The sequence below is a fragment of the Bubalus kerabau genome, chromosome 9 (genome assembly GCF_029407905.1).
Source record: "Bubalus kerabau isolate K-KA32 ecotype Philippines breed swamp buffalo chromosome 9, PCC_UOA_SB_1v2, whole genome shotgun sequence".
In the NCBI taxonomy this organism is placed as follows: domain Eukaryota; kingdom Metazoa; phylum Chordata; class Mammalia; order Artiodactyla; family Bovidae; genus Bubalus; species Bubalus kerabau.
Window position 1 is genome coordinate 49,359,808 of NC_073632.1, and position 27,169 is coordinate 49,386,976.

The 27,169-nt window shown below is 44.0% G+C and overlaps 1 non-coding gene across 1 annotated transcript; it reads right to left on the reverse strand.

The window, feature by feature from the left end:
- Nucleotides 1-21,489: 21,489 nt before the first annotated feature.
- Nucleotides 21,490-21,562, reverse strand: TRNAF-GAA (transfer RNA phenylalanine (anticodon GAA)). Its single transcript has one exon. It is a non-coding gene; the product is annotated as a tRNA-Phe (tRNA).
- Nucleotides 21,563-27,169: the final 5,607 nt, after the last annotated feature.

Genomic DNA, 27,169 nt, shown 5'->3' on the forward strand with positions numbered 1-27,169 from the left:
TTGGGGAGGTACCAGCCGTCCCTCATCCCACTGTCATTCCAAGCTCCAAGGCTGGCCTTCTAGACTTCCAAGCTGAGCAAAATAGCTCTGGATAGCACACAAAGCTACTCCGACTTCTGACCTGGGACCAGCTGGCTCAGGCCATCAGTTTATCCTGGCCAGAAGTAGCCACATTTTTTTTTTCCACTGAATGCATTTCCATCCATATGCCCAGTTCTTTACTGAAACATGAATTCTCCCATACTCACCTCAACCCTGTCAAGAAGACTGGAACTTTCTAAACACTAACACAGCACACTGGACAAAATGCTGAGGGATCCCACAGGATGACTGGTTCAGTCCTCGCCCTATGCCAATGATGGACTATTACTGTCCCCATTTTACAGATGAGGAAACAGAGGTACTTGAGAGCTCAGACATCTTGCTAAAAAAGCTACATACCTAAGCAAGTGGCAGAGTTGGGAATTGAACTCTTGAAAGTTTTCCCTGCTCTGTATTCTATTTCCTCTCCTGTGATAAAAATTTGGGGAATTTGGAGACCTGGCAGGGACAAGTGCCAGTCACTCAACCCAGTTCACTTCCTCTGGTGACCTTGACCTTATCCAAGTAAAAATAGTCACCAGACTCTCTAGTGACCAGGTTAATTTGGACTTTCAGGACCTTTGGAGGAGGATATAGGACTGCTCCATCCACCACCCTCACTGCCCCCTACACACACACACACACACACACCTGGCACTCCTCTTCTTGGGTCCAGACACCAGCAGCCATAGTCCTTGGCCACTGGAAGATTAAGTCTCTTTTTTAAAATGTGTTTTAAAAAATTATATTATATATGTATGTATGTGTGTATATACACACACACACATAATTTAGCATCTTAGCCATTTTTCAGTGGAGAGTTCAGCAGTGTTACTATATTAACATTGGTGTGAAACAAATCTCCAGATTGTTTCCAACTTACAAACCTGAAACCATACCCATTAAACAGCAACCTTCCTTTTCCTTCCCTCTTCCCCAGCCCCTGGAAACTACCACGCATCTTCCTATCTCTCTGAGTTTGACTTCTAGATAACACATATGTAAGTGGAATCATATGGTATCCTGTCTTCTGTGACGGACTTATTTCACTTGGTGTAATGTCCTCTAGGTTCATCGTGCCGTGGCATGTGACGGGATGTCTTTCCTTCTCAAGGCTGAATGATACTTCATTGTCTGTATAAACCACATTGTGTTTACCCGTTCGTCTATTGACAGACACCTGGGTGGCTTCCACCTCTTGGTTATTGTGAACAGTGCTGCTGTGAACATGGGTGTGTAAATACCTCTTTGATACTTTGCTTTCAATTCTTTTAGATATCTACCCACTAGTGGGGGTTGCTGAATCAGATGGTCGTTCTATTTTTAATTTTTTGAGAACCTCCACATTGTTATCATAGAAGCCGCACCATTTTACATTCCTACAAATAGTGCACAAAGTTTACAGTTTCTCCATATCCATGCCAACACTTGTTATTTTCTGGTGTGTGTGTGTGTGTGTGTGGAGACTATCCTGTTGGGTGTGAGGTGTGAAGACTTAACTCTTGAGCGTGGAGTCCTGCACACACCGACTGGAGGCTTGGACTGCCCGATGCCAGGACTGAGACTCACATGACAGCAAGGACTCTTGTTACATTTTCCTCACGACCAGAGAAGCCAAGTGATTCCTGCTGACTTGCTGAAAAGCCTTGGACATTACAACTTCGTTTTAGAGAATCCCTGAGGAACTGCCATGGTTCAGTGAACCTTCCTGCATGAGCAGTATTTTCAGTGGGTGCTGGGCAGACATTAATGAATGTAAGTTCCCACGCAGGCAGAGATGTTTGCCTTGGTCATCTCTGCATCCCCAGCACTCGGTACATGGAACATGCTCAAAAAGATTTGTTGAATAAACAAAGAAATGGGTAGCTTTCTAAGTCTATCGAAAGCAGTCCCTCTGAGCTAAGTGGTCCAGAGTGGTAACCTTCCGCAGCCTGCCTCTGGTGGCTTGCAGACCGTTTTTCATGAGAGCCCCAGCTGCCCCTCCCTCCTTGCTCTAAAGCATCATGCACCTGGCTTCCAGCGCCAGCCCATTCCTGTCACCCCCTTCTCTAAAGAATGACTCTGGACTTTGTCATTCTGACAAGGCTGACAGGGAGAGAGTTTTAAAAGTTTGAGAAGGGATGCCTTTGAGGGAGGTTTTGACAGGCAGTGATAAACTGTCAGCTTTGCTTCAAGAAAAACAAAGTCTATCCCGTCCTCGCTCCTTGCAGGGAAGAGTTTTTAAGCACCTCAGCACTTTTCTGTGCAGTGAGATCTGGCGGTCCACCACCCCCACCTCCAGGCACAAAGACTGCAGTGGGGGATGAGAAGGAGGGGGGTCAAGCTAACACAGATACAGCAAAACTTGCTTCCTCCAGGATGGTGTGAGGAAAGGGCAACAAGTGTGAAGAGGGTTTATGCCTGCCCTGTTGTCACAGTCTGGGGAATTCAGTGAAAGAACCCTTATTGTAGGCCTGGCCTTGTTCTCTGTTCTTGACACATACTAACTCATTTAGGCCTGCCAACAATCTTGAAGGATGTATATTGATGTCACACCCATTGTACAGATAGGAAAACCACGCCACTGAAAAATCAGGTCATCTGCCCACAGTCATATAGTCCACGGGATTTGGATCCAGATGTGCAGTCCCAGAGTCTGGGCTCTTATCTGTGAACCAGGCCAACTGTATTGAGTGTGTTATTAATTCATTTGCTAATCAACAACCATTTCTAGAGAGCCTACTATGTGGCAGGGACCATGCCTAGCAACGAACAAAACACAGGTCTCACCATCCAAGGCTTTCAGTCTAACAAGGACATATACAGGCATCTGATCTCTGAAAGGACACCAGGGATAGTGGGAATCCAGACCCACAAATCCCAAACCAAATTCAAATTCATTTCGTGCTCAAGAGAGTCCTGAAAGACTACTTTCCAGGAGTCGAAAGTTAACCTTTTTTTTTTTTTTTGAAGTAAACAGCAGTAAATATAAGGGTGTTTTAGATGGTGACTCTGGCCTCGGAAGAGAGACTTTGGGACATCCGGACTGAAAAGGGAGCCACTGATGCTGCCGCCGCACTTCCCACAGGGCACACCTGCCCATCCAAGAGCCAAGTAATGCCAAGATTTCCTCATGAAAATGCCAAATGAAGTCACGAGAAATATCAACTAACAGCGGCCAAATTCCTGTACAGGAGGAGGATGAGAGGGGCTAAGAGCTGCCCTTAGCATCTCTGGGGAGACCAGCCAAGTAGCACTTTCTCATCAACTCAGATAAACCGTGGGTTGTGTGTGTATGCAAATACCCTGCATTCCACAGACATGTTGGGGAAAGGTGGAACACTTGTGTGTCTCTACTTGTGGGGCAGTGGGCAGTTCAGAGCACAGACCTCAGTTTCATCCTGGCCCCACAGCTCATACAGGCAAATCTCTACCTCTCCTTCAGCCTATAAAATGGGACTAATTTCTAATCATGCACCTTCTGCATGGGGTGGATGTAAGGATGAAAGGAGAATCCTGTTGAATATTTAGTATGGTGCCTGGCCAGAGAAAGGTACCAGAAATGTCAGCTAATATTCTCTTATTTATTATCTGCAAATAATTTCACTGACTTTGAAATTCACTACATGTAAATAAATGTGCCGTGAACACTGTATGCTCAAAGTTAAAGCTTTACCCCCATCAGACACACGGTAGGGCCAAGGCCCATATTTCTTCCCATTTTCAATCAGGTGGCAAAAGGAACAGGACCCTCAACGTCCAGTTCAAGGGTTTGTCCAGTGGCTCAAACTTCCTCCCTTCAGCTCTGGCTTCAGTCCACTGCATCTACTCAAAATCAGAGAGTTTTGCCCACCCCACTCATCCTAACTTCCAGGCCCCTCTTAGGTTGGCTTCCCCAGGAAGCAGACTCTTTTGGGTACAAGTAATTTAGCAAGGAGAGACTCCTAGAGGAAACCAGTAAGGGGAGCAGTACAGGGAAGGAGAGACGGTTCATCCATGGTGAGGTCTCAGCAGAGCCTCATGGAGGGCGGCTTCAGACTGACTCTGCCGGGCACCTGTGCATGCACCTGTGTCTTCCCTGCCCACAGGGACAGGAACCTGAAACAGACCAGGGAAGGACAGGCAGCGGGAGTGGCCTGTTCACCGTCTCTGCCAGTGACCTATTTGGGGGAACCTGGGCTTCCCATTGTCACAGCTTTAGGTTCTGTGCGTCTACAGAGCCTAATTTCCAAAAGGAAGACTCAGAAATGGTCTACTCAACCTGAATCTATGGCAGCCACTTGGTGATTTGGGGGCTTCTTATGTAGAGAGAGCATCAGGCAAAGAAAGAAGCTGCCACGCTGGCCAGGGTAATTAACCCTGATCGTTAGGAGGAGGCTCTGTTGCTGCTACCACAGGCCAGGCGGGGCTATCTGTGCAACTCGGGGCAACTGGAGGTCACTCCCACGCCCAGGGTTAACTGCAACCCAGCAATCACAGCCAGCATGGCCATGGTAACCAGGGCTCAGACTCATCACAAATGAAGGGCTGGGTCACCCCATCAGAGGAGCAGCCAGCAGCAGTGCCGGCCAGCCGAGGGTGAGGGCTTGAGGAGGGTTACGTAGGTATCCGTTGCCTCCAGTCTAGTTGTAACAGTGAGGTCTATGAGTGGTCCAACTAGACCACCTCTTGTAAGTTTTCCCTATAAATTGTAGCCAGTCTCCATCGTGAAAACTCCATGATGAAGTGGAGTGACTGCGAATGTGGGATGTGAGTGAACAATGTCTGTTCACTCCAGCAGGTGCTCTCGGATCCCTTCTTGTGGTTTTTGTTTACCCCTGGCTCCAGTGTGCTTAGCTTCCCAGTCCCACTTTTGAAACCAACTGTCATAGGTTGGGTTCCCCAAAGCAGGCTCCATTCCAGGGTTTGTGTGCACATAATGTGAGGCCCCTGCGAGGGGGCGCAGGGTGCAGGACAGGGTCAGGGAGGAACACAGGCTGGAGCTCACGCAGGGCAACCGGGGCTGACCTGCCACGGGCACTCCAGGTGTCTTCTCTGAGCAGCCAAGGCAGTGCCAGAGCGCCCGCGGGCCATCCTGCCACACTCACCACAGAGCTAGTTTTGGAACAAGGCCTGGGGTGCACAAGAGGTGGTAAAAAGGGACTGAGGGGAGTATGGATGTAAGCACTGGCATTTTCTGTTACCAGCTTTACTACATAAACGCTCTTTGAGGTGCCTTGCCACCAGTAAGAATGAATTTGGGTCAAAAAAAAAAAAAACAACTCCAGAACCAAGGGAACAAACAGTCAGCCTGTTCCAACAGGACCGGAAAACCACATGTGCCCAGCTTGCCTCTAAGGGCTGGGGGAGCAAGGGAGGGCAGATGCACAGTCCTGCTCTCCGGAAGGTCCCCTCTGGCTGCAGAGAGGAGAAGCCACCTGTGGACTTCGCAAGCCACAGCCCAGCAAGCCCCCAGGCAGCCTGTTATTACAGGGCAGAAGGGAAGTACATGCCCCAGGAGATTAGAGACTGGCGAGGTCGCCCTGAACCTGAGAGGTGAAAAAGCAAAGCAAAATAGACAGAGAACTGGCATTGACAAATTCAAGACACAAGTTGTTTCTTCAAATTACACTTCCTTAAGTTTTGCTTGGACTTGGAGTTATTTTCAAGCCAGGCAGGTTTCCAAGAGTCCAAAGCTGTTTTGAGAGCAAGCGCATTCATTGGTTCATTTCTTGTGCCTTTCTTTCAGTACATGTTAATAGAATGCCTGGTCTATAAACAAGCATGGGGTTGTGAAAAAGGAGACATCAGCCCTGCCCTTATGGAGTTTATGGTTTATAAGGGAGACAATCACTACATAAATAACTCATAGGTATGAAAGTACAGGTTGTGATGGGCATCTTGGAGAAAAAGTGTAGAATGTCATGAGAGAAAATAGCGGGGTGAACTAAATTAACTTCATTCGTCAGGAATGATCCCTCTGAGGAAGTAACCTATAGATTGAGGCCTGAGGATGAGTAGGAGCTAGACTATGGAGGGGAAGGAGGTTGGGCCTTGGTGGATTGGCCTCCTTGGGCAGAAAGAATAGTCTGGAGTTGGGGAAGATAGGGGTTGACCTGAGGATCACACAAACCAGAGCAAGCAAAGTAGAGCACCCCAGATCTCCCAGAGGATCCAACCAGAATCTCCAGCATGTTTCTGTATGTATTCAGTAGGTGTAGGGTTTCAGAAGTGGAAGGGGACCTGCAGTGGTGATAAGCATTAGCCTCGAAACCTGCTCTGGTTCAGAGATTTAAATCAGACCAAAACAATCAACCTTTAGATAAAAGACAAGGCAGAGCGGTCTCAGCTTCTAGCACCGCACAATTCCAGGGGGCCCTGTACACGCTGCAACCTTTGTGAAGACGGCCCCCAGGTATGAGCAATGTGCAGTCTGTGCGGCCATCAAGTGCGTTTAAAACCAGAGCTGTGTGTCTTCCCTGGTAGGCCAGTGGCTAAGATTCCATGCTCCCAGTGCAGGGGCCTGGGTTAGATCATTCGCTGGGGAACTAGATCCCACATGTCGCCACTAAGAGTTCATAGGCTGTGGCTAAAGATCCCACGTGCCACAACTAAGACCCGGCACAGCCAAGTAAATAAATAAGATAAATAGTTTTAAGTGAAAGTCGTTCGGTCGTGTCCGACTCTTTGCGACCCCATGGACTATACAGTCCATGGGATTCTCCAGGCCAGAATACTAGAATGGGCAGCCTTTCCCTTCTCCAAGGGATCTTCCCAACCCAGGGATCAAACCCAGGTCTCCTGCATTACAGGTGGATTGTTTACCAGCTGAGCTATCAGGGAAGAAATATTTTTTAAAAACAGATTAAAAAATAAAACCAGAGCAAGTGAGAAAGAAGCTCTCTGGAGAAGTCAGTAAAATAGTTTTATCATTGGGGAAAAAGAAGAAAACCTCATCATTGAAGCGATGAGGTTTTATTTTGTGGAGAAGTTGGAGGCCACTGAGGCAGAACAACAAAATGGAAATGTAATATGTGTTGAGAAGAAGTTTTTCTCCTACAACAAAAAGGATTGGTGGAGCTTTCTGCCAGACAGATAAGATTGAGGAACACAGACAAGGTCCTACCTTCACAGAGCATACAGTCTAGTAGAGAAGGAAAGACACTAGTATAAATAATATAAAAACACATGTGTCCTTGTACATTGAGAAGGAGCACGCAGGAGAGGCCGTGGGCTGGGGTGGTTGGGGGTATGTGCCAGGTCCTGCGTCTGGAGTGTGTCAGGACACCTTCCTTGAGGAAGCAACGTTTCAGTTGTGATCAAAGCGATGACTGAAGGTTAATCAGGCCAAGGAGGTGGAGAGTCAGAGATTCCTAAACCTTTTTGACCACAGAATGCTTCTATCCCAAGGCATCTTAGTGCACTAGACAAACCCCTCTGGCAGTGGACTAAGGTAACCAGGGCACGATGCTATTTTCCCTTTGAGGACAAAACCAATGGTACAGTGCCTCACACTTGACTTGGTGCTTTTGTGTCACTTTAGTTTTACATTTATTTTTAATTGGAGTATAATTGCTTTACAATGCTGTGTTCGTTTCTGCTATTACAACAATGTGGATCAGCTACAGCTTCCCACTAGCAATCTATTTATACATCATTCATCCCATCCTCTCCTTTCCCATCCTCCCCTTTCCACACTGTGTCCACAAGTCCATTTTCTCATGTCTGCATCTCTATTCTTGCCCTACAAATACATCAATCAGTACCATTTTTTGAGATTACATAATATGCAGTAATATACGGTTTGTTTTTCTACCTTACTCAATTCTGTGTGACAGACTCTAGATTCATCCATATCACTACAAATGAGCCGATTTCATTCCTTTTCATGGCTGAGTAATATTTCACCGTATATATGTACTGTTCAGCTCCCCAGATAACCCTGCGAGGGTGGTTGTGGTATCCCCACCTACAGACAAAGCTCAGACATGTCGAGTGGCATACCCAGTGCCCACTGTCTCACAGCCAGTGAGATGCAGGCCTGGAACTAAAGCTGGGGACAACCAGGTCACCAGATCCCAGACTGCTCCCACAGGGGAACACAGTGTTGTTAACTGAATAGTTGTAAGGCCGATGCTTGGATCCTCAGAGCCTTCATCTGCTAGCTGAAAAGCCTATGCTTCTGAACCAGACCTGCTTCCTCTTAATAACCTAAAAATGGCTACACTGAATCAGACCCAAGGCCTACTTGGCTGTCCTCAGGGAGGTCAACTTCAAAGGCCAGAGCCCTACCCCAAGCATCCTGCTTCTCTTTAATAGCCTGCTATTATGTAAACACCTCGCAGATCAAGAAACATAAAGCTACCTGTGCCTCTTACCGACACAACACCTCCTCTCCTTCCTAGAGGTAACCAGTGTTCTGAACTATTCAGACCTAATAATTCTATTGTTACTGTAACAAATTATCATGAACTTAGTGGCTTTAAAACAACATATATTTATTCTCTTATAGCTCTGGAGAGTAGAAATCCAAAATCAGTCTCACTGGGTTAAAAATCAAGGTGTCTGGGGCTTCCCTGGCTCAGAATCTGCCTGCCAATGCAGGAGACACAGATTCGGTTTCTGACATGGAAAGATCCCAAATGTCTCAGAACAAATAAGCCCATGCACCACAACTATAGAGGTTGTGCTCTAGAGGCTGGGAGCTGCAACTATTGAAGCCCAAGTGCTCTAGAGCCTGTGCTCTGCAACAAGAGGAGCCACTGCATCAGAAGCCTGCACACTGCAGCTAGAGAGTAACCCCCGTTCACCACACGCAACAAGAGAAAAGCCCAGTCAGCAAAAAAGACTCAGCACAGCCAAAAGTAAATTAATTTTTAAAAAAATCAAGGTGTCTGCAGGGCTGGTTCTTTCCGGAGGCTTCTAGGGGAGAAACTCTTTCCTTCTCTTTTCCAGCTTCTAGGGGCCAGCTGTACTTCCTGACTTATGACCTCTTTCCAACATTTTCAAATTCAACATCGCAGCTCTGACTCTCCTGCTCCCTCTTATTAGGACCCTTATAACTGGACTGAGCTCACCTGGATAATCAAGGATAATCTCCCCATTGCAGAATCCATAATTAAATCGCATCTACAAAATCACTTTTTACCATATTAGGTCATATATCCTCAGGTTTAGGGGACTAGGATGTAGGTGTCTTTGGTGGGGCGGGGGGTGGTGGTGCTATTTGGCCTACCACAGACCATAATGCTCTAGATTCACTTTGCTTGTTTTTAAACTTCATGTAAATAGAATCACACACTCCTTTAATGATATCTTTTGATTTTAGAAAGCTTTAAATTTTAGAATAATCTAACTTATCAATCTTTTGCATTAAGGTTAGCACCTTTGTGTCTTTAAAGAAATAGTTGCTCACCTCAAACAATAAAGATGTCTGTGTTTCTTCTTGTCGCTATAAATTTTTACCTACACATTTAAACCTACAGTCCACCTAGAATTAGTTTTAGTGGACAGTGTGAGGTACTGATGAAGGTTCATTTTTTCCTGATATGTATACCCAAATGACTCAGTATGATTTGGAAAAGATTGCCTTTGCCTCACTGACTGCCACTTTTGTCTTAATCTAAGCATCTGATTCGCACCATATAACACTGCCTTAATTACTGTAGTCTTTAAAATAAATCCAGACAATCTTTGGTGCAAATTCTCCAATTCTGTACTTCTTTAAGATTACTTTGGCATTCTTGACCTTTTGCATTGTCATAAATTTTAGAATATGTTTACCAATCTCTTTGAATTTGACTGAGACAATGAAACTGTTGATTATTTGAGAGAGCATCTATACAATATTGAGCCCTCTAACCCCTGAATATTTACTTGGGTTTTCTTTCACTTAACTCAATGACATGTTATTCTTTTGCACAAAGGTGTTTCACTTCTTCCATTGGATTTCTTCCTCTAGAGAGGCACTGCTTTCAATGCTCTTATTACAATGCTGTAACATTATTCAAAAATTTCATTTTCTGATTATTTCTGGTATATAGAAATACAATTGATTTTTTACATTGATCTTACCTCCAGCTAGCTTACTAAATTCTTTTACTAATTTATATAGTCTAATATACTCTTTTGGATCTCCTCCCTATAGTTACATCTATATAAATAATACATATATACACATATTCATATATAATTTCTGTATATTATCCATGATGCTGATGAATAATGGCAGTTTTGCTTCTTCCTTTTTCATCCTCATACATTATTTCTTTTTCTTTCCTTACCACATGAGCTATGAACTTCTAGTCCAATGCTGAATAGATGTGATAACTGACATCTTTGTCTCATTTCCAAATTAGGGGGATCATGCTGTTTGCTATAGGATTATCTATGTTGCTGCTGCTGCTAAGTCGCTTCAGTCGTGTCCAACTCTGTGCAACCCCATAGACGGCAGCCCACCAGGGTCCACGGCCCCTGGGATTCTCCAGGCAAGAACACTGGAGTGGGTTGCCATTTCCTTCTCCAATGCATGAAAGTGAAAAGTGAAAGTGAAGTCGCTCAGTCGTGTCCGACTCTTCGTGACCCCATGGACTGCAGCCTACCAGGCTCCTCTGTCCATGGGATTTTCCAGGCAAGAGTACTGGAGTGGGGTGCCATTGCCTTCTCCCAGGGTTATCAATAGGTACCCTTTAAAAGATTATGAGAGTTCCTTATATTTCTAGTTTGCTAAATTAAAAAAAAATGAATATTGAATTGTATTTAAATGCTTTTTCTATAACTATTAAGATGATTATAAGATACCCCCTTTATTCTGTTCATGCAGTAAATTACATTAATTGAATTATCTTAGCTTTTTATTTTGACATAATTTTAGATTTATAAGAGTTGCAAAAATAGAGTTCTCATGCACTCTGTATGTAGGTGCCCCTAATGCTTGTTTTATGTAACAATAGGACAAGTATCAAAACTCAAGTAATTAGCAATGCTACAATACTTTTAACTATCACTTAAGTTCAGTCGCTCAGTCGTGTCCAATTCTTTGCAACCCCATGGACTGCAGCACGCCAGGCCTTCCTGTCTATCACCAACTTCCAGAGTTTACTCAAATTCCTGTCCATTGAGTTGGTGATCTCATCCAACCATCTCACCCTCTGTCATCCCCTGCTCCTCCCACCTTCAATCCTTCCCAGCATCAGGATCCTTTCAAATGACTCAGCTCTTCACATCAGGTGGCCAAAGTACTGGAGTTTCAGCTTCACCATCAGTCTTTCCATGCAATATTCAGGACTGATTTCCTTTAGGATGGACTGGTTGGATCTCCTTGCAGTCCAAGGGACTCTCAAGAGTCTTCTCCAACACCACAGTTCAAAACCATCAATTCTTTGGCACTCAGCTTTCTTTATAGTCCAACTCTCACATACATGCATGACCACTGGAAAAACCATAGCCTTGACTAGATGGACCTTTGTTGGAAAAGTAATGTGTCTGCTTTTTAATATGCTGTCTAGGTTGGTCATAACGTTCCTTCCAAGGAGTAAGTGTCTTTTAATTTCATGGCTGCAGATTTAATTTCATCTGCAGTGATTTTGGAGCCCCCAAAAAAAGTCTGCCACTGTTTCCACTGTTTCCCCATCTATCTGCCATGAAGTGATGGGACTGGATGCCATGATCTTAGTTTTCTGAATGTTGAGCTTTAAGCCAACTTTCTCTCTCCTCTTTCACTTTCATCAAGAGGCTCTTTAGTTCTTCTTCACTTTCTGCCATAAGGGTGGTATCATCTGCATATCTCAGGTTATTGATATTTCTCCAGGAAATCTTGATTCCAGCTTGTGTTTCATCCAGCCCAGCATTTCTAATGATGTATTCTACATATAAGTTAAATAAGCAGGGTGACAATATACAGCCTTGATGTACTCCTTTTCCTATTTGGAACCAGTCTGTTGTTCCATGTCCAGTTCTAACTGTTGCTTCCTGACCAGCACACAGATTTCTCAGGAGGCAGGTCAGCTGGTTTGGTATTCCCATTTCTTGAAGAATTTTCCACAGTTTGTTGTGATCCACACAAAGGGTTTGGCATAGTCAATAAAGCAGAAATAGATATTTTCTGGCACTCTCTTGCTTTTTTGATGATCCAGCAGATGTTGGCAATTTGATCTCTGGTTCCTCTGCCTTTTCTAAATCCAGCTTGAACATCTGGAAGTTCACGGATCATGTATTGTTGAAGCCTGGCTTGGAGAATCGGGAGCATTACTTTACTAGCGTGTGAGATGAGTGCAATTGTGCGGTAGTTTGAGCATTCTTTGGCATTGCCTTTCTTTGGGATTGGAATGAAAACTGATCTTTTCCAGTCCTGTGGCCACTGCTAAATTTTCCAAATTTGCTGGCATATTGAGTGCAGCATTTTCACAGCATCATCTTTTAGGATTTGAAATAGCTCAACTGGAATCTCATCATCTCCACTAGCTTTGTTTGTAGTGATGCTTCCTAAGGCCTACTTGACTTCACATTCCAGGATGTCTGGCTCCAGGTGAGTGATCACACCATCGTGATTATCTGGGTCATGAAGATCTTTTTTTTATCATTATTCTGTGTATTCTTGCCACCTCTTAATATCTTCTGCTTCTGTAAGGTCCATACCATTTCTGTCCTTTTTTGAGCCCATCTTTGCATGAAATATCCCCCCTGATATCCCTAATTTTCTTGAAGGGATCTCTAGTCTTTCCTGTTCTACTGTTTTCCTCTATTTCTTTGCATTGATCACTGAGGAAGGCTTTCTGATCTCTCCTTGCTATTCCTTGGAACTCTGCATTCAAATGGATATATCTTTCCTTTTCTCCTTTGCTTTTCACTTCTCTTCTTTTCACAGCTATTTGTAAGGCCTCCTCAGACAGCCATTTTGCTTTTTGCATTTTTTTTTTCTTGTGGATGGTCCTGATCCCTGTCTCCTGTACAATGTCACAAACCTCCGTCCATAGTTCATCAGGCACTCTGTCTATCAGATCTAGTCCCTTAAATCTATTTCTCACTTCCACTGTATAATCATAAGGGATTTGATTTAGGTCATACCTGAATGGTCTAGTCATTTTTCCTACTTTCTTCAATTTAAGGCTGAATTTGGCAATAAGGAGTTCATGATCTGAGCCACAGTCAGTTCCCGGTCTTGTTTTTGCTGACTGTATAGAGCTTCCCCATCTTCAGCTGCAAAGAATATAATCAATATGATTTTGGTGTTGACCATCTGGTGATGCCCATGTGTAGATTCTTCTCTTGTGTTGTTAGACGAGGGTGTTTGCTATGATCAGTGTGTTCTCTTGGCAAAACTCTATTAGCCTTTGCCCTGCTTCATTCTGTACTCCAAGGCCAAATTTGCCTGTTACTCCAGGTATCTCTTGACTTCCTACTTTTGCATTCCAGTCCCCTATAATGAAAAGGACATCTTTTTGGGGTACTAGTTCTAAAAGGTCTTGTAGCTCTTTATAGAACCGTCCAACTTCAGCTTCTTCAGCATTACTGGTCAGGGCATAGACTTAGATTACCATGATATTGAATGGTTTGCCTTGGAAATGAACAGAGATCAATCTGTCGTTTTTGAGATTGCATCTGAGTACTGCATTTTGGACTCTCTTGTTGACCATGATGGCTACTCCATTTCCTCTACGGGATTCCTACCCACAGTATGAATTAAATTCACCCATTCCAGTCCATTTTAGTTTGCCGATTCCTAAAATGTCAACATTCACTCTTGCCATCTCCTGTTTGACCACTTCCAATTTACCTTGATTCACGGACCTAACATTCCTGGTTCCTATGCAATATTGCTCTTTACAGCATCGGACCTTGCTTCCACCACCAGTCACATCCACAACTGGGTATTGTTTTTGCTTTGGTTCTGTCTCTTCATTCTTTCTGGAGTTATTTCTCCACTGATCTCCAGTAGCATATTGGGCACCTACTGACCTGGGGAGTTCATCTTTCAGTGTCCTATCTTTTTGCCTTTTCATACTGTTCGTGGGGTTCTCAAGGCAAGAATACTGAAGTGGTTTGCCATTCCCTTCTCCAGTGGACCACATTTTGTCAGAACTCTCCACCATGACCCATCAGTCTTGGGTGGCCCTACACGGCATGCCTCATAGTTTCACTGAGTTAGACAAGGCTGTGACCATGTTGATTAGATTGGTTAGTTTTCTGTGATTGTGATTTTCAGTCTGTCTGCCCTCTGATGGAGAGGATAAGAGGCTTTTGGAAGCTTCCTGATGGGAGAGACTGACTGAGGGGGAAACTGGGTCTTGTTCTGATGGGCGGGGCCATGCTCAGTAAAACTTTAACCCAATTTTCTGTTGATGGGTGGAGCTATGTCGCCTCCCTGCTATTTACCTGGGGCCAAAGTATGGTGGAGGTAATGAAGATAATAGGGACCTCCTTGAAAAGATCCCATGCATGTACTGCTGCACTCAGCAGCAAGTGGTGGCTGCACAGCACTGGAGCAGCGAGTGGTGGAGAGGAAATACCCCCACGTCCAAGGTCAGAGAAACCCCAGTAAGACAGTAGGCACTGGAGCAGCTGTGAGGAGATACCCACATCCAAGGGCAAAGGAGAAGCCCCAGCGAGATGGTAGAAGGGGCAAATTCACATTTAGAATCAAACCCTATTCCCACCAGAGATGCTCAGAGGGCTCAAACAAACCTTATACACACCAGGACTCAGGAATCCCACAGAGACTGAGACAGAACTGTGTTTGAGCATCTCCTGTGGAGGTATGGGTCAGCCGTGGACTGCTGCAGGGACAGGGGCTCTAGGTGCAGCAGACTCGGGTATGACATAAGCCCTCTTGGAGGAGGTTGCCATTAGTCTCACCATAGAGCTGCCAGAATTTACATTAGAGCTGCCAGAACTTACACAGGACTGGGAAATAGACTCGTGGAGGGCACAACAGAACCTTGTGCACCAGGAGAAAGGAGCAGTGACCCCACAAGAGACTGACCCAGACTTGCCTGTGCGGGTCCAGGAGTCTCAGTGGAAGCATGGGTCAGAGGTGGCCTGCTGAAGGGTTAGGGGCACTTTTAACTATACTATATACTTTGTTCAGATTTTATTAGTTTTTTAAATGTTTTTCTCTTCCAGGAGCCCATATTAATTACATTTGGTGGTTAAATCTCCTATCTTACCTTTGACAGTCTCTTACTTTGAGTTTTTGGGAAATATTCTATACAGATGATCTGCTCTTCCCAATGCATCACATTAGGGGATACATGGGGATACATGATATCTGTTATTATTGACAATGTTAACTTTGATCACTTGGTTAAAATGGTGTCTGGCAACACAATTATATTTCGAACGTTAAACTTTCCTTATGTTCTTGGAATAAACTCAAAATTGGTTATAATAAATTTTCACATATTTTAGGCTAATATTTTGAATAGGATACTTGCATTATGTTTGTAAGAGAGTTTCATCTGTAATTTTCCTATCCTTTCCTGTAATATGTTTGTCAGGATTTAGTATCAAGGTTAAGCTGGCTTCATAAAAAAGTTACTAAGTATTTCCTTTCTAGTCTCTGGGAGAGTCTACGGTTTATGTAAGATTGCGGCTATATTTCTCCCCAAAATACTTGAAGTATTCATTGATGAAGTCATCTGGGCATGGACTTTTCCCTGAGGGCAGGTTTTAAGTTATAGATTCAATATATATAGGACTTTTCTATTTCTGCTTTATTGACTATGCCAAAGTCTTTGACTGTGTGGATCACAACAAACTGTAGAAAATTCTTCAAGAGATGGGAATACCCGACTGCCTGACCTGCCTCTTGAGAAATCTGTGTGCAGGTCAGGAAGCAGCAGTTAGAACTGAACGTGGAATGACAGACTGGTTCCAAACAGGAAAAGGAGCACATCAAGGCTGTATATTGTTACCCTGCGTATTCAACTTATATGCAGAGTACATCATGAGAAACACTGGGCTGGATGAAACACAAGCTGGAATCAAGATTGCCAGGAGAAATATCCATAACCTGAGATATGCAGATGACATCACCCTTATGGCAGAAAGTGAATAAGAGCTAAAAGTTGGCTTAAAGCTCAACATTCAGAAAATTAAGATCATGGCATCTGGTCCCATCACTTCATGGCAAATAGATGGGGAAACAGTGGCAGACTTATTTTTCTGGGCTCCAAAATCATTGCAGACGGTGACTGCAGCCATGAAATAAAAAGACACTTACTCCCTAGAAGGAAAGTTATGACCAAACTAGACAGCATATTACCTCAGATATGCAGATGACACCACCCTTATGGCAGAAAGTGAAGAGGAACTCAAAAGCCTCTTGATGAAAGTGAAAGTGGAGAGTAAAAAAGTTGGCTTAAAGCTCAACATTCAGAAAACGAAGATCATGGCATCCGGTCCCATCACTTGATGGGAAATAGATGGGGAAACAGTGGAAACAGTGTCAGACTTTATTTTCCTGGGCTCCAAAATCACTACAGATGGTGACTGCAGCCATGAAATTAAAAGGCGCTTACTTCTTGGAAGGAAGGTTATGACCAACCTAGATAGCATATTCAAAAGCAGAGACATTACTTTGCCAACAAAGGATCGTCTAGTCAAGGCTATGGTTTTTCCTGTGGTCATGTATGGATGCGAGAGTTGGACTGTGAAGAAGGCTGAGCGCTGAAGAACTGATGCTTTTGAAGTGTGGTGTTGGAGAAGACTCTTGAGAGTCCCTTGGACTGCAAGGAGATCCAACCAGTCCATTCTGAAGGAGATCAGCCCTGGGATTTCTTTGGAAGGAATGATGCTAAAGCTGAAACTCCAGTACTTTGGCCACCTCATGTGAAGAGTTGACTCATTGGAAAAGTCTCTGATGCTGGGAGGGATTGGGGGCAGGAGGAGAAGGGGACGACAGAGGATGAGATGGCTGGATGGCATCACTGACTCAATGGACATGAGTCTGAGTGAACTCCGGGAGTTGGTGATGGACAGGGAGGCCTGGCGTGCTGCGATTCATGGGGTCCCAAAGAGTTGGATACGACTGAGCGACTGATCTGATCTGATCTGATCTGAGACAGCATATTAAAATGCAGAGACATTACTTTGCCAACAAAGGTCCATCTAGTCAAGGCTATGGTTTTTCCAGTGGTCATGTATGGATGTGAGAATTAGACTATAAAGGAAGCTGAGCACCAAAGAATTGATGCTTTTGAACTGTGGTGTTGGAGAAGACTCTTGAGAGTCCCTTGGACAGCAAGGAGACCCAACCAGTCCATCCTAAAGGAAATCAGTCCTGAATATTCATTGGAAGGACTGATGGTGAAGCTGAAACCAAGACTTTGGCCACCTGATGCGAAGAGCTGACTTATTTGAAAAGACCCTGATGCTGGGAAAGATTGAAGGCAGGAGGAGCAGGGGATGACAGACGGTGAGATAGTTGGATGACATCACCAACTCAATAGACATGAGTGTGAGTAAACTCCAGGAGTTGGTGATGGACAGGGAGGCCTGGCGTGCTGCAGTCCATGGGGTTGCAAAGAGTTGGACACGACTGAGCGACTGAACTGAACTGAACTGAACTCAGATTTCTGCTTTTCGTTGTTTCAGCTTTAGTGCAGTATCTTTCAAGGAATTTATCCATTTTATATTTTCTAATTTATTGGCAGAAACATTTATCATGTCTTGAGATTCTCTTTTATACATATGTATGATCTGTACTGAGTGTTGCTTTTAATCCCTCATACTAGCATATTGTTTATTCTCTTTTTTCTTAATTATTCTTGCCAGAGGTTTATCAATATCACTGATCTTTTTGTAGAACCAGCTTTTGGTTTTGTTGGTTCTCTCACTGTATATTTGTTTACTACTTCATTAATATTTTGCCTTTATCTTTATTATGTTCTTTTACATTCTTGGGTTCAGTTTGCTCAGTTTTTCCTCCCTAATTTTTTGAGATAGATTCCTATGTAACTGATTTTCAGCCTTTCTTCTTTCTTTAATGTATGCTTTTCATATTAGAAATTGCTACCCCAACCCCCAAGCACAGCTTCAATGGAATCCCTTATGGTTTGATTATATACATGCTTTGATTACATATAATACATATTATACTATCAGATCAGATCAGATCAGTCGCTCAGTCATGTCCAACTCTTTGCGGCCCCATGAATCGCAGAACGCCAGGCCTCGCTGTCCATCACCAACTCCCGGAGTTCACTCAGACTCACGTCCATCGAGTCAGTGATGCCATCCAGCCATCTCATCCTCTGTCGTCCCCTTCTCCTCTTGCCCCCAATCCCTCCCAGCATCAGAGACTTTTCCAATGAGTCAACTCTTTGCATGAGGTGGCCAAAGTACTGGAGTTTCAGCTTTAGCATCATTCCTTCCAAAGAAATCCCAGGGCTGATCTCCTTCAGAGTGGACTGGTTGGATCTCCTTGCAGTCCAAGGGACTCTCACACTTCAAAAGCAACACCACACTTCAAAAGCATCAATTCTTCAGTGCTCAGCCTTCTTCACAGTCCAACTCTCACATCCATACATGACCACAGGAAAGACCATAGCCCTGACTAGACGGACCTTTGTTGGCAAAGTAATGTCTCTGCTTTTGAATATGCTATCTAGGTTGGTCATAACCTTCCTTCCAAGAAGTAAGCGCCTTTTAATTTCATGGCTGCAGTCACCATCTGTAGTGATTTTGGAGCCCAGGAAAATAAAGTCTGACACTGTTTCCACTGTTTCCCCATCTATTTCCCATCAAGTGATGGGACCAGATGCCATGATCTTCGTTTTCTGAATGTTGAGCTTTAAGCCAACTTTTTTACTCTCCACTTTCACTTTCATCAAGAGGCTTTTGAGTTCCTCTTCACTTTCTGCCATAAGGGTGGTGTCATCTGCATATCTGAGGTTATTGATATTTCTCCCGGCAATCTTGATTCCGGCTTGTGTTTCTTCCAGTCCAGTGTTTCTCATGATGTACTCTGCATATAAGTTAAATAAACAGGGTGACTTGGCTAAAATACTTTCTCTTTTTTATCCAAAGATTATTTAGAAGTGTATCACTTAATGGTGCTGTGAAAACTGGACAGCTATATGTAAAAGAATGAAATTAGAACGTTCTCTAACACTATATGCAAAAATAAACTCAAAATGGATTAAACACCTAAATGTAAGACTGGATACTATAAAACTCCTCGAGTAAAACAGACAGGACACTCTGTCATAAATCAGAGCAATATTTTTTTGGATCCATCTCCTAGAGTAATGGAAACAAATACAAACAAATGGTTCCTAATTAAACTTAAAAGCTTTTATACAGCAAAGGAGACCATAAGCAAAACAAAAAGACAACCTATGCAATGGAATAAAATATTTGCAAACAATGCAACTGACAAAGGATTAATTTCCAAAATATATTGTTCAGTTGCTAAGTTGTGTCTCACTCTTTGTGACCCCATGGACTGTAGCACGCCAGGCTTCCCTGTCCTTCACCATCTCCTGGAGTTTGCTCAGATTCATGTCCATTGAGTCAGTGATGCCACCCAACCATCTCACTCTCTGATGCCCCTTTTTCCTCTTGCCTTCAATCCTTCCCAGAATCAGGGTCTTTTCCAATGAGTATGCTTTTGCATCAGGTGGTCAAAGCACTGGAGGCCAAAATATATAAACAGCTCAAAAAGCTCAATATCAAAAAAACAAATAATGCAATCAAAAAATGTGTGTATTAGTCACTCAGTTGTGTCTGACTCTTTGATCCCATGGACAGTAACACACCAGACTCCTCTGTCCATGGAGTTCTCCAGGCAAGAATACTGGAGTGGGTTGCCATTCCCTTCTCCAGGGGATCTTCCCCACCCAGTGATCGAACCCAGGTCTTCTGCATTGCAGGCAGATTCTTTATCATCTGAGCCATCAGGGAAGATCTAAATAAACAAAAAAATGGGCAGATTTATATGGACATTTCTCCAAAGAAAACATACAAATGGTCAACAGGCATATGAAAAGATGATCAACATCACTAATTTCAGTCAGAGAAATGCAAACCAAAACCCCCATGAGATATCATCTCACAACAGTCAGAATGGCCATTACAGTGAGTCCTCTACATACAAAACTTCAAGTTGTGAACTTTCAAAGATGAGAACATGTGTTTACATGCCCAATCACATAAGTTAGTCCACATGTCTGGCATACATTGTCACATGCCTACATCCTCTACAAGTGGTCGTGCTTTTGTGTACTTTGCTGTACAGTACTGTATATAATACAGTATCTTTATTTCAATATCAGGATGTCTGGAAGCAAGAATAAGAGCAGCAGTGATGTAGACGGTGCTGCTAAGAAGTGCCAGCTGTTATACTGTACTACTGTACTTTTCAAGGTTCTGTACTGTAAGATTGAAATGTTTTCTTAATTTTTTTGTGTTTGATTTTTATGTAGTATTTGTGTAAAAAGTATTATAAACCTATTACAGTATAGCACTATATAGCCAGCTGTGCTATGTGGGTACCTAGGTTAACTTAACTAACAAATTGGACTAATGAATGCACTCTGGGAATGGAACGCTTTCATATATAGGGGACTTACCATATTAAAATGTCTACAAATATTATAATGAGTGCTGAAGACGATGGGGAGAAAGGGAACCCTCTTACGTTGTTGGTGGGAATGTAAATTGGTGAGATCATTATAGAAAACTGTTTTGGAGGTTTCTTAAAACAATAAAAATAGAGTTACCATATGACCCAGCAATTCCACTTCTGGGCATATACCCAAAAAAACCCCTCTAATTCAAAAATATACATGCACCCCAATGTTCATTACAGCACTATATGCAACAGCGAAGACATGGAAAGTGAAAGTGAAAGTCACTCAGTCATGTCCCACTCTTAGGCACCCCATGGACTATACAGTCCATGGAACTCTCCAGGCCAGACTACTGGAGTGGGTAGCTGTTCCCTTCTCCAGGGGATCTTCCTAACCCAGGGATCAAACCCAGGTCTCCCACAATGCTGGCAGATTCTTTACCAGTTGAGCCACCAGGGAAACCCAAGAATACTGGAGTGGGTAGCTATCCCTTCTCCAGTGGATCTGCCCGACTCAGGAATTGAACCGGGTCTCCTGCACTGCAGGCATATTCTTTACCAGCTGAGCTACCAGGAAAGCCCCTAAGACATGGAAGCAATCTAAATATCCATTGACAGATGAAGAGGTAAATATGATGTAGGGTGTGTGTGTCTGTGTACATACACACAATGGAATATTCCTTTTTGCATCTTCTTGATTCCTTCTGGGGTTCTTTTCTTTCTACTTGAAAAACTGTTTAGTTTTTTTTCTTTGGTGTCTGTTCAGTGAAGTTGCTCAGCCATGTCCGACTCTTTGCGATACCATGAACTGTAGCCTACCTGGCTCCTCCATCCATGGAATTTTCCAAGCAAGAGTACTGCCATTTCCTTCTCCAGGGGATCTTCCTGACCCGGGGATTGAACCCAGGTCTCCCGCATTTCAGGCAGACGCTTTACCGTCTGAGCTACCAGGGAAGCCCTGGTGTCTGTTCAGTTCAGTTCAGTCGCTCAGTCGTGTCCGACTCTTTGCGAACCCATGAATCACAGCACGCCAGGCCTCCCTGTCCATCACCATCTCCCGGAGTTCACTCAGACTCACGTCCAACGAGTCGGTGATGCCATCCAGCCATCTCATCCTCTGTCGTCCCCTTCTCCTCCTGCCCCCAATCCCTCCCAGCATCAGAGACTTTTCCAATGAGTCAACTCTTCGCATGAGGTGGCCAAAGTACTGGAGTTTCAGCTTTAGCATCATTCCTTCCAAAGAAATCCCAGGGCTTATCTCCTTCAGAATGGACTGGTTGGATCTCCTTGCAGTCCAAGGGACTCTCAAGAGTCTTCTCCAACACCACACTTCAAAAGCATCAATTCTTTGGTGCTCAGCTTTCTTCACAGTCCAACTCTCGCATCCATACATGACCACTGGAAAAACCATAGCCTTGACTAGATGGACCTTTGTTGGTGTCTGTTAGCTAGCTATAAATCATCTCAGTTTTTTGTTTGGCTGGAAATGATTTATTTCACTTTTGAATAATACCTGGACATAGAATTCTGGGTTAGCAGTTATTTTCTTTTAACTTTTTAAAGATGTCATTTTATTATTTTGACTTTCAAAGTTTTAGTTGAAAATTATGTCTCTATATTTTCTTTAGAAAATTTCCTTATTGCGTCTTTATTTTCTTGGGCTCAAAAATCGGCAGTCATGAAATTAAAAGACGCTTGCTCCTTGGAAGAAAAGCTATGACAAACCTAGACAGCGTATTAAAAAGAAGAGACATCATTTTGCCAAAAAAGGTCCATATAGTCAAAGCTACAGTTTTTCCAATAGTCATGTATAGATGTGAGAGTTGGACCATAAAGGCGGCTGAGTACCGAAGAACTGATGCTTTTGAACTGTGGTGTTGGGGAAGACTCTTTCTTGAGAGTCCCTTGGACTGCAAGGAGATCCAACCAGTCAATCCTAAAGGAAATAAAGCCTGAATATTCATTGGAAGGATGGATGGTGAAGCTGAAACTCCAATACTTTGGCCACCTGATGCAAAGAACTGACTCATTAGAAAAGACCCTGATGCTGAGAAAGATGAAAGGTGGGAGGAGAAGGGGATGACAGAGGATGAGATGGTTGGATGGGATCACCGACTCAACAGACATGAGTTTGAGAAAGCTCCTGGAGATGGTAAAGGACAGGGAGGCGTGGCATGCTGCAGTCCATGGGGCCGCAAAGAGTTGGATATGACTGAGCAGCTGAACACCCCCAATTGTTACTCTAAGCAAAGTATAGCTTTGTTGTTGTTGTTTATTTTGTTTTTTAACATAGGCCGCTTCTATAGTTTTTTCTTTGGTTGTTTTCACTGTTTTACTATTACGTGCCCAGTGATTACTTTCTTTGTACTTGCCTGCTTAAAGGCTTGTAGCGCTTTCAGAATCTATGACTTCATGTTTTTTGGGTCAGTTTTTAAATCCTTATTTTCTCTTCAAATCATTTATGCTACATTGTCTCTCTCTTTTCCTTCCAGACTCTAATTACACAAAGTTTACAATGGCTTTCATATATATCGTAGGCTCTTTTTATAAATGTTTTATCTTGTTATTATAGTGACATCTGCATATTTTCTTCTGGCTTATATTCAAATTTATGAATCATCTTCAGTTGTGTGTAATCTGCTTTTAAATTCTTCCATTGAGTTTTTAATTTCAGTCTTAGAATTTTTATTTGATTATTTTTAAAAGAGATTCAACAACAGATCAGATCAGATGCTCAGTCGTGTCCGACTCTTTGCGACCGCATGAATCGTAGTACGCCAGGCCTCCCCGTCCATCACCAACTCCCGGAGACTCATGTCCATCGAGTCAGTGATGCCATCCAGCCATCTCATCCTCTGTCATCCCCTTCTCCTCTTGCCCCCAATCCCTCCCAGCATCAGAGACCTTTCCAATGACTCAACTCTTTGCATGAGGTGGCCAAAGTACTGGAGTTTCAGCTTTAGCATCATTCCTTCCAAAGAAATCCCAGGGCTGATCTCCTTCAGAATGGACTGGTTGGATCTCCTTGCAGTCCAAGGGACTCTCAAGAGTCTTCTCCAACACCACAGTTCAGAAGCATCAATTTTATATGTTTGAATTATATCTTTTTTCTTAGTTTTCAGTTATTTGGTTCTATCTTCTGGCATGCCTGTTTTTTAAATGTATATACTGTGCATGAAAAATTGTAATGATAATTTGAGGCTCTGGATGGTGTTAGCTTCCTCCAAAGAGGATCTACTTGTTTCTGGCAAGCAGATAGCTGGGGGCATATATCCTTAATCAAATCTGATTGAATTGATTCAGATCTGAATTTCAGTCTCTGTGAGTACTAGTCTGTTTTCAGGCTAGCTTTACTACCAGGGTATAGACCTTCAAGGTTTCCACCTGAAACCTCTCCTTTTGGAAAGACTTAAATCCCAATTTTTGTTTCCTTAGGCCTGTGAAATTGCCAACAACCCTGCTCAGCTGCTCAGCATCTCTGTACTTATTCAGAATTGCAAATACTTTATGGAGAAATCAGCTGTATATTAAGCTACTCACTGCTTTGTGTTTCATTTTTCTCTACCACTTTTGACCTTGTCTTAGTTGCTCTCCAGTGCTTCCAAACAGATAATTCTGAGGTGTTTTTTTTTTTAATCTAGATTCTTTCTTGTTCTCACATGGAGGACTGGTCTGCTATTGGGTTGGCCACACAAGCTGTTCACATTTTTCTATAAGATGTTATGGAAAAACATGAATGAACCTTTTTGCCAACCCAATATAAGTCTGTAATGTCTGGAAGCAAAAGTCTCCCCCTAAGGAATCTGTAAGTAGTACTGCTCTATTTTTATCAACCTTGGTCTTGCCCTTTAGGAACTTTTGCTTTAAAACTCAATCTCAGTTGCTAAAAAAAAAAAACCTCAGGATAACAAAAATAATTGACGCCTTGGATATTGAGTATTATTTTTCAAACAATATGTTATAATGTCAACAATAATAATAATCAACAATTACTGAATGTTTACTCTGGATTAGGAAGTGTCCTAGGACCTTACATGCAGTAATTTATTAAATGAAAGACAGTGAAATTCTTAACTTAGGGTCCTGTAGTGTGTAGGGAGGGCTTGTACTATTCTCACTACTGGATTCCTCATTTAAGAGGCAGCCTCAGGGAACTTCCCTGGTGGTCCACTGGCTGGGACTCTGCATTCCCAACTCAGGGGACCTGGACTGATCCCGAATCAGGGAACTAGATCCCACATACTGCCAGGAAGAGTTCATATGCCACAACTAAAAAATCCTACATGTCAGCCACAACAAAAATTGAAGATCCCGCATGCCACAACTAAGACTCAGTGCAGCCAAATAAATAGATAATTAAAAAAGAAGAAGTAGCCTCAGGAGTGCTATGGGAGGGGAAGGAAGAGTTGGAAAACATAGGAGTTTCTGTGACTTCATGGGTGAGCATAAGTTTAATCCAACAGAATGGTGCTTCCAAGGCTGGTATCTAGATCTTTTTAGAGACATCACAGGTCTCAGCTTCCTCTCACCTATGCCTTCCAGAAACACCAAGGCTGAGATGGCCTTAGATTGATCACAAACAGATTGAGACAGGCTGGGACCCAGGGCCCTTTGACCTAGTACTTGCACCTGGACAAACGTTTCCTCAAGCAACAAACTATACGGGACTAAACATAGCTGTGTGTGTGTGCATCTGGGGCAAATTATGGACACAAGACACACAAAGACCAAGAACCCAACCGCCACTTTGAAAAGCTGGGAGCAAAGGCAGCGTACTGAGCATACCCCATGCACACACCACACCAAATGGTAGGCAAACCACCTAAGTTATACCTCTGGCCTGATCCCTGGACACAACGCTACCTTACCCCATAAGGTACCAGCGCATCCCCTCCCCGCCCCTGTCAGGAAGCAAGGAAGGTAATGTGTTACTTGACTTCACTCCCCTCCACTGCAGCAGCAGCCCCAGTAAAGCCTTGCCTCAATTTCCTGTCTGGCCTCTTATCAACTTCTATTGACTAGGGAAGGCCAAGAACCCTGTCAGAAACAAGATGATGCCTCCCCACCCTGGTGGTCAGAAGTGCTCCACCATGGAGCTCAGGGACCTCCCATCAAACTCTCTCCCCAGTTAAGTATTAAACATCAATTATTTAGCTCTTATTGTGAGTTAACATGTCATTTCACCCAAACGCATTTGCAACTCGTTTGAGCCTTACCTTTACCCGATTGTGTCCCCACGAAAGCCAAGGAACAGCACTGTGAAGGGGGCCTGGTGGACAGCCATCTTAGGAGTCAGAAGACCCCTGTCCCCACTTCCAGTCTCATTAGCTGTGTGGTTTTAGGTAATTTCTTTTTCCTTTGTTGCCCTCAACATCCTCATTAAAGAGGTCTCTAAAATCCCTTCCAGCTCTAAAACCTCTTACCTACAAAAAGTAGATCCCAGAAATCAACCTCAGGCACCTACACTCATCCCAATCCCAACCTGACCCAGGAAGCTTTCAACATGACCCATGTGCCCTCTCACCTGCCCTCCCCACTCCCACCCCTACCCCGCCCATCCCCTCCCCCTCCGGCAGGGCCCCTCCCCCCAAAACCTTCCTGAGCCAGGCTCCCAGGGTGCTGGTAAGGTGGGCCCAGCCTCACTGGTTGCCCCCCTTCTCCCCTCCTCTCCAGATCCCTGTTTCCTGTCTGGCAGATTTACGATGCAGTTCAAAGAAGGAAGGATGATATAACGCTTTCCTGCTCCCTCCCTCTCCCAACCGACTTAGGCTAACTGGCTGGGGGCCAAGAGGTTTGTTTTCCGCAGCCTTGGGTTTGTAAAAATACTCCAGGCCCCAACCTCCCGCCTGTGACATGGCGTCAGCTCCCAAACACACCGGTCAGGCCTTCGCTTGTGGGCGGGAAGGAGGCGGCCCTGCGCTGGGCTGGAGTCTAATTAAGTGCTGAGCAAATAAACCATGGGCTTCAATTTTAGCTCTGAAAATAGCTAGGGCCCAGGATTCCTCTCTCTGGCCTGAGCTGTGAGGCTGGTCCCACCACAGTGACCTCCACGGCCTGAGCAGTGGGGTTTGCAAGGAGGGACTGAGAGGAGAGGGGTCTGAGGAGCCCATGGAGGTCCATGGGCACAAAGCCAGTGGGGGACATCGACTTCAGGGAGAGGGAGACTCCAGCCTGGGGGTGGCTACCCGGGCCCTGCCTTTGCACTGTGCTGACCGCCTGCCTGCAGGACGCCCAGGAGTTCTGGGTCCCACTGACTGCCTCTCCGGGCCCCATGTGGCTAAGAATGCTAAGCTCTGGCCAACACTGAGGTAATTCTCTAGGCAGATCATAGAATACACATCACAGTTTCATGCATAGTCAATCCTCTTGGGCAATGAGGATGAGGAAAAACATCAACAAATGAATACGTGAAAATAAAGCTTCTGGGAGTCAACTGCATGTATCACTGGCTCAGTTAGACTGGCTCCTGAGCATCTTCTGGTCCACCCCTGCCTGGAAGGAGAGAGGGTGGCCTGCTGAGGGGGTGGGCAGGGGACAACTAACCACCCCACTCCGGGTGAA